Source organism: Triturus cristatus, chromosome 2_2 (assembly GCF_964204655.1).
Source record: "Triturus cristatus chromosome 2_2, aTriCri1.1, whole genome shotgun sequence".
Lineage (NCBI taxonomy): Eukaryota > Metazoa > Chordata > Amphibia > Caudata > Salamandridae > Triturus > Triturus cristatus.
In genome coordinates, this window is record NC_140582.1 from 11,264,880 (window position 1) to 11,282,751 (window position 17,872).

A 17,872-nucleotide genomic window follows, 5' to 3' on the forward strand; every position below is an offset into this window, starting at 1 on the left:
TTTGCCTTCATTAAAAGAACTAACCCTTCACAAGTGGTTGCGTCCTCATTGTCGTGTCTGTTAAACGATCCTGAGACGTTCAGGGAGTTACAGTTTCTGTCCCTCCAACCCACGCCCTCCCCCCGTTCTTAGGGTGTCTTCTGCATACACAAAACTTCACTCTTTATGCGTCAATGGCCTGCTCTCACCTTCTTTCTATCTTTCTCATACATATTTCTGCTCCTCTGTCTCAAGTTCAATAACTGCTCCCTACACAAACTACCTATCCTTCTCATTCTTCCTTTCTATCTATTCTCTGCAGCTCTCACCACTATCTATTCACCATGGCATACAATTCCATTATTCAAATACACTAGACAACACACAAATATACAACTAACAATTCGAATACAACCTACATAATTCCGCTCTAGTCCACACCACATACATCCACTAAACTCCAAAACAAAACACACAGGTAAAAAACATTATCATTTACAACGCCAATAGCCCCAACTCTCACAAATGCGAGACCTATTGCATTGCAAATGCTTGTTTGATATTGTAGTCTGAAGTACGATGTGTATCTCTGGACTTTGTTTGTTCTTCTGATCTGTGTTCTAACCATCCTTCTCTCATTGAGTTTTTTATGAACCCAGGAAGGAACAAGAGGAAAGTGTATCAGTATCCTGACACCTATCAGTTTTTTTTTATATCATCACGATTTCTAAGGTTATACATTCTTTTGGAGGGCTCCTGTTGAGGAGACCCACCCCTAGATTGTGTTCTATTCTTTCTATTTTTCTGTTGTGTATTATCCCATTTATTTTTAATAGAATCAGGTGCTTGCTTGGAGTTATCCTTTTCAGGACTCCCCATTACTTGTGGTTTTGTAGCTCTAGCTCCCAAATGATCTCTACCTAATTCGGCAAATGTATCTTCGATACTTTTAGGTAAACCTTGCTCCTGTTGTGCAGGAGTGCATTCCCCCTAGGCATTGGTGTATAGCCACTGCTGCTGCCTCACCTTTTATGCTTGCTAACAGAATTGTTGATATCTGGGGAAAATTGCCTAATAATTTCACCCTCAAGTTTAGAGAAGGTTCTGCTCCACACTCATTCTGTATTTGTCTCAATACTTTGGTATCACAGCTATTGATGGGATACCATGAGTACAGATGTAGATGGTAGGGAAAACGTACCCCAAGAGGTACAATCCTCTATTGGGGGAGCTGGCCCCATTGGCAAACTGTCAGCATTCTGTGTTTTTCTAGTGGGCCTGTGTGTGGAAACACTGCCTCTAACTGTGTAATTTTCTGTGCTATTCAGAATGGCATTTGCTCACATTTAGTGGGTATTCTTTCCATAACCACATTCAGTGTTTGTGGGGTGATCTTAGTTGCAGTCCTTGTAGTTGACCTGCTGGTGTAACCCTTGTAGGTTGAAATGTGAGTGTTCTTATAACTAACTGTGTCAAGTTTCTGTAAAGTTTCATTATTTCTTTATGAAGTGGACGTAAGTCTGCTATTGGCAATGTGTCAAGGTCTGGATGCAGCGTGTAAGCCACTAGGACAGGCCAAGTCGGTGTGGCTCTGCTGAATGGACCGAGTCTTACTATTTCTATGATGTGTGGAAGGGTGCCTATAAACCAGTTTACATGCTCCTGGTAGCTGAGCGGAACTTAAATGGCCTCGTACGGACAGTATTCTTCTTGTGTTTCATTCGGAGTGTAAGAATGAAATGTTTTTGTGCGTACATCTACAGGTGGGAATTTCACCCATGAATAGAATGCCTCCATCCTGAATGACTTGTGTGCCTCAATCATAGATGTTACAGTCCCACCTAATGCTGGGACTCCAAACTCTGCTAGTTTTAAAGTAAGTGCATTTCTGCCATTTACTGAAATCTTTATAGCACCTTCCTGCTCCCCATCCCCTGCTGCATTTGCATGTAATGCTGGCGCAGTGTTCTCTTCGACAGACATTGTTGAAAGAGTTTCAAGGAAAATTAGATAACGTTTTATGCACAATGTAGAGAAGTACAATCCTTCAAGCTTGAATAAACCTACAGCCAATACATAGGATATGCCTACTCAGCTGCAGCTGATTTTTCCCTTCCCACTCCAGATATCTCTGGGTAGATGTGAGTAGGGGTCTCTGAAAAATGAACGACTGAACTACTCAGATTTGACCATTAAGTAAAAACCAAACCAACGTTGGCGGCGCCATGTCGTGTAGTTCCTATAAATCTATATAGGATCTGCGAGTTTAGAAAACATAAACTGTGGGATTGGTGTGCAGACTCATTCTAGATGCCCCCACCAGATATGTTCACCTATAGACCAGTTAGCTCACAGTGCCACTATGTGCTCCTCTTACCAAGGAGTGAATAGTTTTTGGCAACTATCGAACATGACAACCCTGAATCCTCAGGGATCGTGGAAACAGTACAGTACTTTTCGGTCAGTCACTCGTACTCTTTGTCTCAGAGAGATACACAGAAGAAACAATGGGGATGTTTTCAATAAGCATTTATTGAACACGCATCATTCTAGAGTATAATATGTGTGCTGCAGCAACCATAAGACAGAAACAGATGTATACGGTTATAAGCACCAACAGAGTAAATAGATGGTAAAATTCTGCCATAGTGTAAAACAATGGATATATGCAGGCATATAAATTAATGACAGTAATAATGCATACTCCTACGATGCTAACCCTAACTAGAAGTACCTAAATGTACCTAGCATCTATGTAGGTGTATAGCCAAGACTCCCCCTAGGATAAAGCCAACCCCATTGCCTGAGGTGAGAGAATGAAGGAATTGAGTTGGACACCCCGCAAGGGATGTCAGACCACTGCGTGCTGGAGTATCTGCTTGCAGGGACCTCAGCGTCTCGTGTCAGCATAGAAGTCTTTCTCCTCTGCCTGCCCTAGCAAAGATATGGTGTTTATATATCCAAAAGGTACCCTCAGGGTTTCTACCTTGCTGTGTCATGTCAGCCAAGGATGATGATAGTGATGAACCTTATACATAGTTATTATGCAGAAGATGGCAATCCTGCTGTGTTTCTGAGAATCCTCATGCATAATAAATGAGGCTAGTTTTCTGAGAAAACCACACAACATTTATGCAGCACTTAACTAGGTAAAAGGTCAGCACCAAACCTGGTATGTAGTACAATGGCAGAGTAAAACGGCTAGGTGACTACCCAGGCCTATATTGGGGTACATTGCGAATCATAACACCAGTGTGTAACGTAAATTATGGAAGAGGAGGAGGTGGCCAGTGACTGTGCTATAAATATAGCCAGTCCATGACCCAAAATGGGTTCTATTACATAAGTGAGTCTCATAAACCTCATACACGTGGAATACCTGTCTACTGAACATATTTCATGTCCACAACTAATCAAAATGAATCATCAAGCTAAGTGCCAAAAAGTAGTTTTGTCACCATATATTTGAGAAGAAAATGGTAAGGAGTGTCGTCAAAACAGCAAGACCACCTCTCATCCACTGAACCCTATCACATGTTATTGGGAGTCTCTTCCTATTGTGAATAAATAATAAAATATATAATTACAGTCTTGTTTAAAATATATACAAACACCACAGTGGAACTGCGAGCCGGACTACAAATGACAATAGACTTGCTTATTGGCACCTATCTCTAACACATCTTTCCTCAGACTGTTTCTCCTCCAAACTAAGACCTAACATGAATGTGGTGTTTAAGTCAAAGATGAGGAAGGATTTTTGTCGTCTTGATTTCAGGTTTCTATTACCACCCCTTGGTTGGACATCTATTTTTTCAATGCCACAGTATTCCAGGAGGTTGCAGTTACTGAAGTGATGTTCCACAAAGTGTGTAGGAAGTGCTTATCAACCCCCCGATTAGATTCCACTGCATCCCTCGCATTGGAAATAATACGCTAGAAAGGGTTAACACCTTCGAATATCTTGGTGTAACCCTTAACGAGAAAATGGGGTGGGGTCCGCACCAGGAGAAAGCCAAGCTAAAACTAGCTCAACACGCGGGCGGGATAATGAGGTTGATGGGGAAGAATAGGTCGACTCTCAAACCTATAGGCCCTCCACTCCACATCTATAGGGCCCAAGCCAGAGGAGCCGTTACTTATGGCAGTGAATTATGGGGCCATAAAGTCTCGTCTTGTCTGGCCAAGGAGGAGAACAGGTTCCTTAGGTGCTTAGTAGCCCTCCCCCCTAGCACACCCCTAGTGCCATTAAGACTTGACCTAGGTATTAGACCCCTGGAAGAAGATCTGGCGCTCCGTCCTCTGATCTACTGGCGCAGATTGTGGACGGTGCCCGAATTGATCCACTACAGGCAGGGCCTGCAGGAAGTCCTTAGCCTTCCAAATTCGGGGAATATTAGCTGGCTCAGATTTGTGAGGAGTAGTCTGATGGGCTTAGGCCTTGATACTTTATGGAATGATCCTCTCGAGGCTTGCCCTAGGCTCCTAAAAAAGGCCCTCACCAAAATCTATTATGATTCTAAGGCTCCCGCATTGCTCCCTTTTAAAACCCCTGGGACACCTACGGAGCAATATATTTGTATAAAAAATGTTTATAGCCTGGAACCAGCCTTGGATAATATATATCCAGTACAAATAAGGAAGCTGTTCTTGCAATGGAGGCATGGGTCCCTGCCAATCTGTGCATTTACTAGCCATTGGATTGAGTCCGCCCCCAGCACTTGCCCGGCCTGCAGAATGAGTGATGAAACTGAATTGCATATCATATTCTTCTGCCCGGTCTATAGCGAGGTGCGGAGAAAATGGATTGTCCCCATTTGTAGGAATTTGGGTTTTACCAGGTGCAATGAAGCCTTTAGAATTCAAAAGAGTGAAATGGCTCCCCACATTGTGTTTGCCGTGGCCAAATTTCTGGGGGCCTTCTGGCAAACAAGGAGACGGTACTTGAAAACGCTTACTTGATTCACTTGTACTGGCTCAAATTGTATGTGTTTGTTGTAATGAGTGGCCATATAGATGTCCTGGTTCTAAATGTTTTTAAACATCCTAAATTATCTTTTAATCCATTTCACGCATGTTTCTTTTTAAACATTTTAACAGTATTATAATTGTATAATTTTATGTATCTTTTATGGAGATCTTCTCCGAAATAAAGTTATATTGAATTGATTATCTATTGCCCTCATATGTTAAAGTATTTTTTTTTAAACGGTGTGGATAGTACTCCCCACATATGTTAACCTATAAGGGTATGTCAGAATATAGATCACATATGGTGTGTTGAATGTTATGAATTGTGGTAAATATTTGTAACCCTTTCCATATTACACTCTGGCTGTAACTACAAGCTTTACATTTATGCATACAAAAAAAGGCCTTTCATACCTGACAGGGCAGTGTTAGTACTTTCTGTGATGTTATTCTGCACGAAATTGTCTCTCAGAGATTGACGTTTACAATATGTTATTGAAGGTCTTTCAGGGAACCCATAGACACCTTTAAATGGTATATCCACTTTTGGACTCCAATCTTGCTAAGAGTGTGTAATGCATCAGTAGGTGGATTTTTGCCCGTAACCTGGAGAAAAAAATGTTACCGTTCCAATCTTCAAGATGGGAGACAGGGGGTCGCAGGATGCTATCGTCCCATATCCCTTCTTGACTGAACCTCCAAACTGATGGGCAAAGTCCTTTTGGAAAGAGTAGAAAATTGGGTGAACGATAATTCAGTGCTTGCAGAATACCAATATGGGTTTAGAAGAAAGGTAGGGACTATAGAAGTGTATAAACCATCCTCTTGTTATTAGTAAAAACACTTTCTCTAAGAGTGTCCACCTTCATTTATGTTTTGTAGACTTAACAAGTACGTTTGACTTGGTCACTCACGAAACATTATGGCAGACACTGGTTAAGATGGGAGCCCCTAGCAAGATTATTATTTATTTATCACAAATATAGAAATATCTATCTTCCAGAGTACGATACGCAGTAAGAAGCAAGTGTATGCCACGTTTTAGGGTCACATATGGGATTGGACAAGGTTATGTCCTTCCTCCATTGTTATTTTCGCATTTTGTTAATGGGGTTGACGAATCATTACAAAAGTTGAATGCTGATGTCCCTAAAGTAGACAAACTTTCATTCTCTGTAATATTGTACACAGATGATGCGTTCCTGCTGTCCAGAAGCGCAAATGGTCTTCAGTGCCTAATCGAGAACTATGCGTACATGGAAGAAAAATATTTAAAGTTAAATCTTAAAAAAACATTTACAATGGTACGAGGGCAAGGGAAACCAAAAACTAGAATACATCTTGTCAAGGAGGAACCAATGGCTGAAACCCACACTTTTAGGTACTCGGGCATACATTTTACATATAAAGGTCATTGGGGGCCGCAGATAGAAATATGTAAATTACAATTTTTGCGGTCAATAGAGGCCATTTTTAGATTTTCTGCCAAGATGGGGGAACAAGTCAATCAGAGAGATGTTGACCCTTTACAAGAGAAAGTGTTTGAGTGGAACCTGCTATGGAGGTACATTATGGTGAATGACTAATTGTACCTCACTTCAGATTCAAGAGAACATCTTTCTAAGGCGATTACTAGCAGTTCCGAATTCAACTCCTTCTTACTTAGTACATAAGGAGTTAGCAGTTCTCTATTTTTAGGGCTATATCAGTGTTACCCCACTTATTGTCTGGCATGGCATCTGGAGTAAAAGTGGAAATAAATTTACTCAGGATATTATAGCTGATTGTTTGGCCCTTGATTGCAGCAAAACAATCCCATGGCTGGCACATGTCAACAATCTCCTAAAAGAGTTTGATGAGAATACTGATATTAGGGACCCCATAAAGTTTACGTTACGGTAAGAAAGAATTGAAATTGGGGTTTATAGGGGCTAGAGAAGCCATAAGAGAAGTTTGTGAATGCGCAAAACCAACAATTAAGGCTTTATTGTGAAGGGCCATCTGAGGAAGGCATACAAAAATATCTGCTCGGGGCACTGAATCTACCACGCAGATTTTACCTTACCAGACTAAGATTAGGTACTGTCCATTTTTTAATAGCTTTTCCAGATATGGGCAAATGAAATCAAAATCTACCAAGTTGCCCTTGCGACGGTAAGTCGCATCAGTCAACTTAACATTCTATTCTTTTCTGCAAATATTATTGGGATATTAGGAAGAGAATTTTACACCCTCTTTTTCATAGCAAAAAACTATGTTCCTACCAAGTTGCTTTTAATTTTATTTGTAGTCTGGAAAATTAGAGAGTATGTAACGCCGTGGCCTCCTATGTTCAATTGGCTATTAAAAGAAGGAAGTCCAATTCACATCTCTGAAATTGTATAGGATATATACTCTTAGGGTAACGTTTATGTTTCCATGTTTTAGATAACCCATGGATAGGATGAAATACAACATAAGGTGTTAATTACATGTTCAGTATTACTTTTCATTGTTTTATTGTAAAACCCTTCTAGGGAATTTTACTTCTCCAGTATTGGGGGGTCTTTCATAGATTCACATGCTTGAATATTCCCCGTCGTCGGAGTGGGAGTCCCACGGTAAATAATATAGCAATATATACAGTCATAATATGTATATATATATATATACATATACATAAGTAATCATATAAAAACAGAGACATAAGTAAGTGATAAACATCAAGAATGTCCCTATATGAAATCTCCATAGAGATACATGGAAAGAGAAAAAAGACATTCGCAGTCTATCTCTGTCATTATGTTAGTCCAAACTACGGCCAATCAGGCGCCAGCTCCTCTCTAGAACCTTCTCCTCAGAGCTCCTCACCTCAGATTTTCTACCGCACGTCGTGTGACAGGTAGTCTCCCTGAGCTCTGCTCAGTTTTTTCTCTTCAACATGTCTTCAAGTAAGAATTCTTTGTTTAGACCTTGTTCCTCTTGTGGAAAGCTACGTTTGTTCTCAGAAGATCCACACAGTAAGTGTATTTACTGTCTTTACCCTGACCACGAAGTGGGTAAATGTAAATTCTGTAGAACTTTTTCTACAAAAACTCTGAAAGACAGGGAAGGCCGTCTCTTGTTGTGGCTCCAGAGACTTAAAGATAAGGATGAAGTAGTTTCTGAGGTAGAAAGCTTTACTTCTGGCCGTTCCCACACAGCCTCTAAACGCAGTAGTGTACAAGACCTACCTTCGCCTTTTCTTAAAAAGAAGAAAATGTCTCTGTCTATGGCATCTGCCACGTCTTCTTCCATGGCTACTGCGTTGTCGGCAACGAGACCTAGTTCTCAGGCTGCTGAGGCTTCGACTTCCCAGTTTTCTGGCAAAAAACTGGCTTCTTCGTCGACGAGCCTTCCGACGACGAAATCCGCAGTTTCCTGCTCGTCGACAGTGACTCTGACTACGACGTCTGCATCAAGATCGTCGACGGCGGCCCCGTAGACGTTATCGTCGTCGACGATGATCATCAGTACTATAAAGAATGTGTCATCTGTATTGCCTATTGCATCGTCGTCGACGAAGAAGGAAAAGACCTCGTTGACGTTACCATCGTCGTCGTCTAAGATTGCAAAATCTGCCTCGTCGGCGATTTCGTCGGCGATTGCTTCGTCGACGAGTGCTCCGTCGACGAAGAAAAAGAAGAACTCGTCGTCGTTCCCGTCGACGACGACTCCGTCGACGATGGTTCCGTCGGCGGTGGTTCCGTCGACGATGGTTCCGTCAACGGTGGTTCCGTCGACGATGGTTCCGTCTACGGTGGTTCCGTCAATGGTGGCTCCGTCGCTGTTGGTTCCGTCGACGGTTCCGTCTACGAAGATGTCGTCAGTGGCCTCTATACCTCAGATCCCGTCGACGGCAGTCTCATCGGTGAAAATAAAGATTAAAAGAACGCAGAGGTCATTAAATACACAAATTTCTTCTGCGTCTTCAGCGACTATTTCGTCTTTTGCTGCTGCTCCCTTGTTGCTATTGCCACCAAGTAGTCGACATGAGGTCATACCTTTGGATGATTCCCACCTTCCTTCACCTTTGTTTGCGACTGATTCGGATCAAGATTCAGAAGAAGGTTTACCTGAATCGTTTGGAACGGCACACAGTCCGTCGGATTTAATAATAAAATGCCAGGATGAAACTAGTGAGGACGGGGAAAGGTTTTACCAGGAGGAAATTCCTACGGAAGGACAAACTGCGACGTTACCACTGTCGCTTATTACAACTCTTCAACTCATGTTGGACGATTGTAATCTGCGTTTTCCTCTAACACCACAAGAGTCTGTAGTTCCGGCTACTCCAGTGGTACCAACATCTATATCGAAACCAATGCCAGTTGTAATACCTTCAGTACCGCTCAGACAATCATCAGCTCTGACGTTACCTCATCAAGAAACTGAAGAGGAAGTTCCTCAGGACAGGGAAGATGGTGAGATCCTGGATGATGGGGGCGATGGTGATGAGGATGATGACGATATGGCGGAGTGGGATGACTACCATGCCCAGACACCATCTCCCTCTCCGGTGGTACCTGGTGACTCACCACCTGTTGACATTGCAAGTTTTCACCAGTTGATGGATAGGGCAGCCCAACGGTTCAAATTAACAACGGAACATAAAGAGGAGGATTGTTTCCTGTACGATTTTAAAAATCAGCCTTTCAAGCAGACACATACAATCCCTATTATCGAATTCATTTGGGAGGAAGGCAAAAAGATAATGAAGACACCAAATAGCCTTCCGGCACAAGTGCCTAGACTGGAGAAAAAGTATAAGTCACCTTTAGGAGCTCCAGCGTGCCTCACTGGTCAATCAAAACCAGATTCTGTGATCACACAGGCAGCGCAACGTCGGGCTAGAAACCCTGCGTCTACGATCACTGCACCACCTGATCGTGAGGGACGTCGATTGGATGCCATAGGGCGAAAATTTTCATCGATGGCTTCCACCATTGTAAGAGCGGCTAATGCCTTAGCCATCCTAGGTCGTTACAACCGTCAAGTATGGGCGGATATATCAGCTCTAGTTGAAAAACTGCCTGAGACGTCTAGGAGTGAAGCTGTGAAGCTACTCCAAGAGGGAGAGAGTACTTCTGCAGAGATAATTGACTGTGCAGTGGATATCGCATGTACGGGGTTCCGTCAGCTTGCTGGAGCGGCGGTATTGCGCAGACAAGGTTGGTTGCGCTCAACATCCTTTCGCCAGGAGGTGCAGGCGATGATATTAGATATGGCATATGACGGAGAAGCTTTATTTGGAGATCATGTCGATGAAGCTCTCCAATCGATAAAAAAGGATACGGAGACTGCTCGATCTCTGGGTACATTACAATTTAAAAAACAGCCCTTTCGAGGTACACGTGGATGCGGTACCTCCTCTAATTTTCAGAAAGGAAGCAATCAGTATCGACCATACAACCAGGGTTCCAACCGTTATTCCTATAGTCAACAACAATCCTCTCGACAGCAGTCTTCCAAGACTTACAGAGGTAAATCCTCGTACAGAGGTTCCACTTCTAAAAGACAATGACTTGTGTCAGTCCCAGAAAATTGGAGGTCGAATCTCACTGTACTGTTCTCAATGGTCCTCCATAACAAAGGACCGTTGGGTTCTGGACATTGTAGAAAGAGGTCACACCTTGGAGTTCATCGAATTCCCCTCCACCTACGCCACCTACCAGACAACCACCGGCTCATATCAAGGAACTTTTTCATCAAGTTCAACTTCTACTGCGCAAGGGAGCCATAGAGGTAGTACCAACATCTCAAAGGGGAAAAGGATTTTATTCCCGATTCTTCCTTATCACCGAAAAGAACGGGGAATGGAGGCCCATACTAGATCTGAGGGCTCTCAACAAGTATCTAAAGAAACAATCCTTTCGTATGTTAACGCTTGTCGAGATCTTGCGATTACTCTCACAGGGAGATTTCATGGCAACAATCGATCTCCAAGATGCATATTTTCATATCCCCATACTACATCGGCATCGGAAATTTCTACGCTTTCAAGTGGGTCGAAAGGATTTCCAGTTCAAGGTATTACCATTCGGTCTACGTTCAGCCCCTCAAGTGTTTACAAAGGTGCTCGCTCCTGTGGTAGCGTTCCTACGTCTCCAGGGTGTTCAGATCTTCCCATATCTGGATGACTGTCTCCTAAAATCACAGTCGGAAGATCAACTTCTACAGGACACACGTCTTTGCCAAGAGGTGTTTCGCTCCTTAGGGCTTTCTATAAACTCCTCAAAGTCCCATCTGCAACCTTCTCCTCGCAAGGATTTTCTGGGAGCAACATTGGATACAGTGTCAGCAAGAGCATTTCTCTCCCAAGACCGTCTACAGAGGATTCTTCGACTGGTAACCCTTATCAGATCAAAAAGATCCGTTTCTGTAAGACTATTGAAGTCATTTCTGGGGATGGCGTCATCGTGCATTGCCTTGATCCCTCATTGCAGATTAAGGACACGCCCCATCCAAGAAGAACTAGACGTTCAATGGCGTCAGATTACGGGTTCATTCAACGACGTTATAAACGTCACAGATCGGATGAAGTCGGCACTCAAATGGTGGACACAACCGTTGAATCTAACAGAAGGGATTTCATTTCTGTTGGCAGTTCCAGACATGACCATAACAACAGACGCCTCTCTGGAAGGATGGGGTGCTCATCTGGAGGATTTGTCAGTAAATGGGAAGTGGACGATGTGTCAAAAAACCTGGCACATCAACAGGCTGGAACTCATGGCTATATTTCTAGCTCTCAAGTCGTTCCTTCCTTTAATCCAGGGGGAAACGGTCCTAATTCAGACGGACAATACAATCTGCATGCACTACATCAACAAGCAGGGCGGAGCAAAATCTCCGAAACTGTCACGACTAGCACAGTCAATCTGGGATTGGTCTCTCGACCATCGCATCACAATTGCAGCAGTTCATCTACCAGGGGTATCCAATATCCTAGCGGATTCCCTGAGCAGGTCCTCCTCGTCGACCCACAAATGGGAGTTACATCAGCCAACTCTAGAGATGATATTTCGACGATGGGGTCGTCCACAGCTGGATCTCTTTGCCACACCGGAGAACCGGAAATGCCGAGATTATGCAAGCTGGCATCCCCATCAAGGGTCACGGGGCAATGCCCTTTTGATGAACTGGTACAATCTGTTTGCCTACGCTTTTCCCCCAATCCCTCTCGTACCTCGGGTCCTGTGGAAGATGCGGAGGCAGCCCTGCCATCTACTTCTCATAGCCCCACGATGGCCTCGACAGGCATGGTTCTCGGAACTACTCCTACTGTCCCAATGCGAACCAATCCTCCTACATTCTCGAGCAGATCTACTCACAATGAGCAAGGGGAAAATTTGTCATCCAAATCCCTCATCACTGAGCTTATCAGCTTGGAACCTGAGCACTGTGAATTTGCCCATCTAGACATTCCACAGGACTGTAGAGACATCTTGGCTCAGGCGAGGGCTCCTTCTACGATAAAAACGTACAAGTTGAAATGGAGGAGATTCTGCCATTGGTGTGCATCTAATGGGGTTCATCCTTTTCACTCTACACCAGAACAATTGCTACCGTTCTTCTTGCAATTAGCTAATTCCGGACTTTCTCATGCAACCTTGAGAGTTTTTCTGGCGGCAATTTCCCGTTTCCGTCAGGATGGTTCAACTTCACTTTGTTCTTCAAGGATAATCCATCAATTCTTCAAAGGGTTGTTTTGCAAATTTCCACCTGTTAGACGCCCTCCTCCGTTGTGGCATCTTAACATCGTGTTGGCACAACTAATTAGACCACCGTTCGAACCTATACACAAGGTCGATTTAAAGTATCTGACATGGAAGGTGGCTCTTCTTCTAGCGCTAACGTCTTCACGTCGCGTCAGTGACATTCATGCATTTACAATAAATCCTCCTTTCCTACAGTTCAAACCAGATTCTGTAGTATTGCGCACTAATCCAACATTCTTGCCTAAGGTGCCTTCAGACTTTCATATTAACGAGCCAGTGATCTTAAAGAATTTCTTTGCTAATCCTCAAACTCCTGCGGTGCAAAGATTACATTCCTTGGATGTGAAATGATGTTTAAAGTTCTACATCAATAGAACAGCTTCTTTTCGAAAGTCTGATCAACTCTTCATAGCTTATGGACGCTATCACAAGGGACGTCCAGTTACAAAACCGACTATTGCACGTTGGGTTTCAGCAGCCATCGTCTTCTGCCATCAAAAGGCAAACAAGCCTTTGCAGTCACCAGTGAGAGCTCACTCCACTAGAGCAATGTCATCCTCAACTGCCTTATTTGCTGGAGTGCCTTTACATCAGATCTGCAGAGCAGCTACGTGGTCGAGCAGACATACGTTTACTAGACACTACTGCTTGGCAACTTTAAACGAAGAGGATGCTGCAGTTGGACAGGCAGTGCTTCGCAATCTTTTTAAATAAGGTGAGCCTCTTCCTTCCCTCCTCCATATTGTTTCCATGTACCGTTGAAATAATGGTTCATTTACACTTATATAGATATTCAGTAATATCATATATATAAGGATATTGATTGGCATTACAATTTTTAGTGCTGTTATGACTATGGAAACAATGATAATTGTTACTGCTGGCTATTCTATATTCAAGCATGTGAATCTATGAAAGACACCCCAATACTGGAGAAGAACAATTGTTACTTACCTGTAAACACGTGGTTCTCCAGTATTGGTGTCTTTCATAGAGTCACATGCGACCCTCCCTCCTCCCTTCAGAGGCTCTCTTCTCCTCATACACTCTAAAGTCACTTTGGTGCTACGAAAATCTGAGGTGAGGAGCTCTGAGGAGAAGGTTCTAGAGAGGAGCTGGCGCCTGATTGGCCGTAGTTTGGACTAACATAATGACAGAGATAGACTGTGAATGTCTTTTTTCTCTTTCCCTGTATCTCTATGGAGATTTCATATAGGGACATTCTTGATGTTTATCACTTACTTATATCTCTGTTTTTATATGATTACTTATGTATATGTATATATATATATATATATATTATGACTGTATATATTGCTATATTATTTACCGTGGGACTCCCACTCCGACGACGGTGAATATTCAAGCATGTGAATCTATGAAAGACACCAATACTGGAGAACCACCTGTTTACAGGTAAGTAACAATTGTTCATACATTTTTATTTGTTTTTTAACTTCAAACTGTGGTACTGACAACCAGTGTATAATGTATATTTATGGTTAATATATTTTAGAATACTTTATGATTTGTATTTTAACTGAATAAAGTTGATTGGATTGAATTGACTAAATTACAACCCTTAGCCACAGGTTGTAGCATAATCTCACCATCCCTTGGAAGTGATTCAGTAGCTTTCTGTTGGCACTAGACAATGGTGTAATCTCTGCCTTTCTTCTCCCTGAGTTTTTTTTTTAGATCTAGTATAACCTTCTCTTGGAATGTGTCAATAGCATCGTATGATATCATCTGCAAATATCTAAATACGGGTTGAATGTTACTGGGCATGTTTTTATCATACACAATACCTAGATCAGCTTTGAAATCCTCAATGTTATCATTCCATGTGTCCCCACCCTGTTCTAATTTATACTGTGTAGTAAGTGAATCTTCATCACTTATGCCTAAACTAGACTAACTCTCAGCGTTCACGGTTCCCTTTTCATTCACTCTGTCTTTATTGCTCTGTTTGTAAGCTTTTTTGACTTCAAGTATCCTGGTCGATTCAAACAAGTCAATATGACTTTGAACATAATTAAAATTCCCAGATGAGCAAAATGAGGGACCATAACAGAGAACCTCAAGTTCATCCTTAGAAAGTTGTCAGTCAGAGAGATTGATAATGGTTTCATTTATTCTATTCATTGTCCTGCAGTTAGACCCATTTACTTTTCCATAGGTGGTTTTTGGTTTATTGTTTATTTTGTAAGCCCTTCTTCTTCCTCTGGAGCCTAAACTTCAACCTTGAGCTCCTTTTCCTGTTGCAGGTTGTTGGTTTGGTGATCGCCCCTTCTAAGGAGGAGAAATTCATCTAAAAAAGTTACTCCATAGATTTCACCTGTTGCATAAACTGCATCTCTGGCTTAGCTTTACAAGGTTGCCTTCACAGGCAAGGGTGACACAGGAGAACTTAATTTAATGCACCAACCCTTGAATGTGAAAGACAGGTGTTTTGTAGCCCAGAAGAACTCCACCCAATACATAATTGAAGTGGCGTCACTGCTTTTGGGTTAGTAACGGTCTCTAAATTGGGATACAAGCACACTGTGGTGATCAGAAACAAACTTTTTTCATTTTATTTAATCGCACGCACACACAATATGCACAAAATAGTCACTTTATCTAACAAGCTTATTTATTTCAACAGGTGCACCTTGTTGCGCAACACATCTCAAATAACCACTAAGAATACGATTAAAACAACACAAATTCATATTGCAAACAATGAGAATAAAATTAACATTTCTAAAATGGTTAAAATGTCATTTAAATACTTAACACCCTAAAACCTACTTCTATGCACTACACTAGGAGAGCATGGAGATTAGAATAACTTGCATTTGGATTTTCTTATGGAGGATGACCGTACTGTATTCCTTGTTTATAGAAGAACCCTATAATTATAAGAAGTCAAGGAGGCCGCGTTTCCTGCGAAAGGCAAACATGCATTTAGCATCAACTTCTCCCGAGCTCAGTATTAGCTTTCAGTAGAAAGTGCGATATGCGGCAACATTTCCGGCAAGCAGGGATGCCTTCTGGTCTGGCAGTATCTTGCTCATGATAATCTAGGGTGAGGGACCTCTCCTGATAGATGATAGCAGTAGTCCTTTTATATTGTATCTGGTCTAAGATGGAATTTCCAACATAACCTTAGGAATGTTTGATATAAACAATGAGCTTCAAGATGCTAGTCTAAGATGCATTTCTTTAAACATATAAGGTAAAAAATAAGACAATTCAGACTACACTGATTTGGCTATTATTCGACATTGAGATAACAAGTCTTTTGTTCGAGACTGATGTTGCCTAAGAAGTCTTATTGATGTCTATATATAAATGACTTGATGCTTTCACAGTTCTTGGAAAGATAAGGACAAATGACATCTGTGTTAAAGGCAGATATATTGATGATTTTGCAAAAATTCAGGAAATGGAGTCACGGCATACTTAACATGGAGTCAGGCCTATTTCTTTAAGGCATACCCAGCTTGCATGTCTGAATTGTGACATCATATGGGTGGAGAGATATATGGAGATTCATCTAATTTATAGGGAAATCCATGCTCTCAAAACATTGAGGTCTAAAATTCTATATTAAAATAAATCACATAAAATATGTAATATACATGGGAGGGCGTGGCTAACCGCCTAAGATGGCGGACGCGACCCGTTGAGGCTCCGGACCCTGGGGGGGTAATATCCTGAAAAATCACAGTGTCACGGAATCCAAAATGGGCCTGAAGGAACCAGACACTAGCGCGTTGATGCCCTGCCAAGAAATTTAGCTCTGTTCTGACGCAGCGATAGTGGAGAAAAGGCTGCTGGCGCTGAGACCCGGGCGTGGAGCATACAGCCTGGTAGTGGAGCTCTGCGAGTAAAAACGGAACGACCTGCGGCCCTTGCTGTCTCCGACTGGCGGCGTTCCTGAGACCGGAGCAGCGGGTGGTGAATGCTCCGGATTGCCTACGTGTGGGCGATTGCTGGAGCAAGAATCGGAGATCGCCGGCAGATCGGAGTGAGCCGGGAAGCCACGCCACGCCACTGGGCGGTGAGAGGAGCCGGTGCCGGGAGTTGTGCCGGGAGCGGGCGGCCTCTTTTCTCCCTTTTGACAGATACTGATCTCCTGTGGGGCCCCGAGGTGAGAGAACTGTGTGTGGGGGCTGGCCTGGGCTAAAAGCACGGCACAAATGCTGCATCTCGGTGCCGATTCCTAGAGGACGCCCCCTTTCGGACCACGTTACTGGACGTCATTAGCAATTACTTCATAGACAAATGGAATACAGCATCCTCCAACCACATAGACTGGGACGCGCTCAAGGTGGTGGTCCGGGGCTCCGCGATTAGTGCTATTGTAGGGGCAAGACAAGAAGCACACAAAAGGCTTATAGACACAGAGACGCTGATGACGGAACTAGAACCAGCCGCAGTAACGGATGGTGACAAACGGGCATCTCTTCAAGAGGCTCGTATTAGGCATGCAGAGACTCTGGAAAAAATTAGGCTCATGGATTATCGAGCGTACACACAACTGAAACACAAAGACGCAGACAAATCGGGAACTTTGCTAGCTCGGTTGCTGAGAGATACCCTAGAAACGCCACTATTCACCTGCATACGCTCACCACTGAAGGGGCTGATAAATACTCAAATAGAGATTAATGAAGCATTCTGCAATTACCTTAGCATCCTATATGCGGCACCAGCGCATACGGACGTTGGCCTGACAGCTGTCTTTTTAGATGGCCTGCAGTTCTCCAAGATCACGGAGACTGCACGGAAGGATCTTGTGGGACCCATAACCCAACAGGAAATAAAAGCAGCAATCAAAGGCCTTAACCGTAATAAAGCCCCGGGCCTAGATCGTCTGCCTGTTGAATTTTATGCAACATACTCGGATGTCCTAGTACCTAAGTTAGAGGAGATGTATAAAGCGGCCTGGGAAACTGGTAAACTACCGCAATCCACGATGCAAGCTATGGTGGTGTCACTCCCTATGCCAGGAAGGGACAGAACTGAGATGTCCAACTACAGACCGCTGTCTTTACTGGCTACCAAATATAAAATTCTTATTAAGGCCCTTGCGAACCGCCTGGTACCAGCTCTCCCCATCCTTATACACCGTGACCAATGTGGGTTTCTTCCTACACGTAGCACCTCACTCAATACTAGGAGACTTCACCATA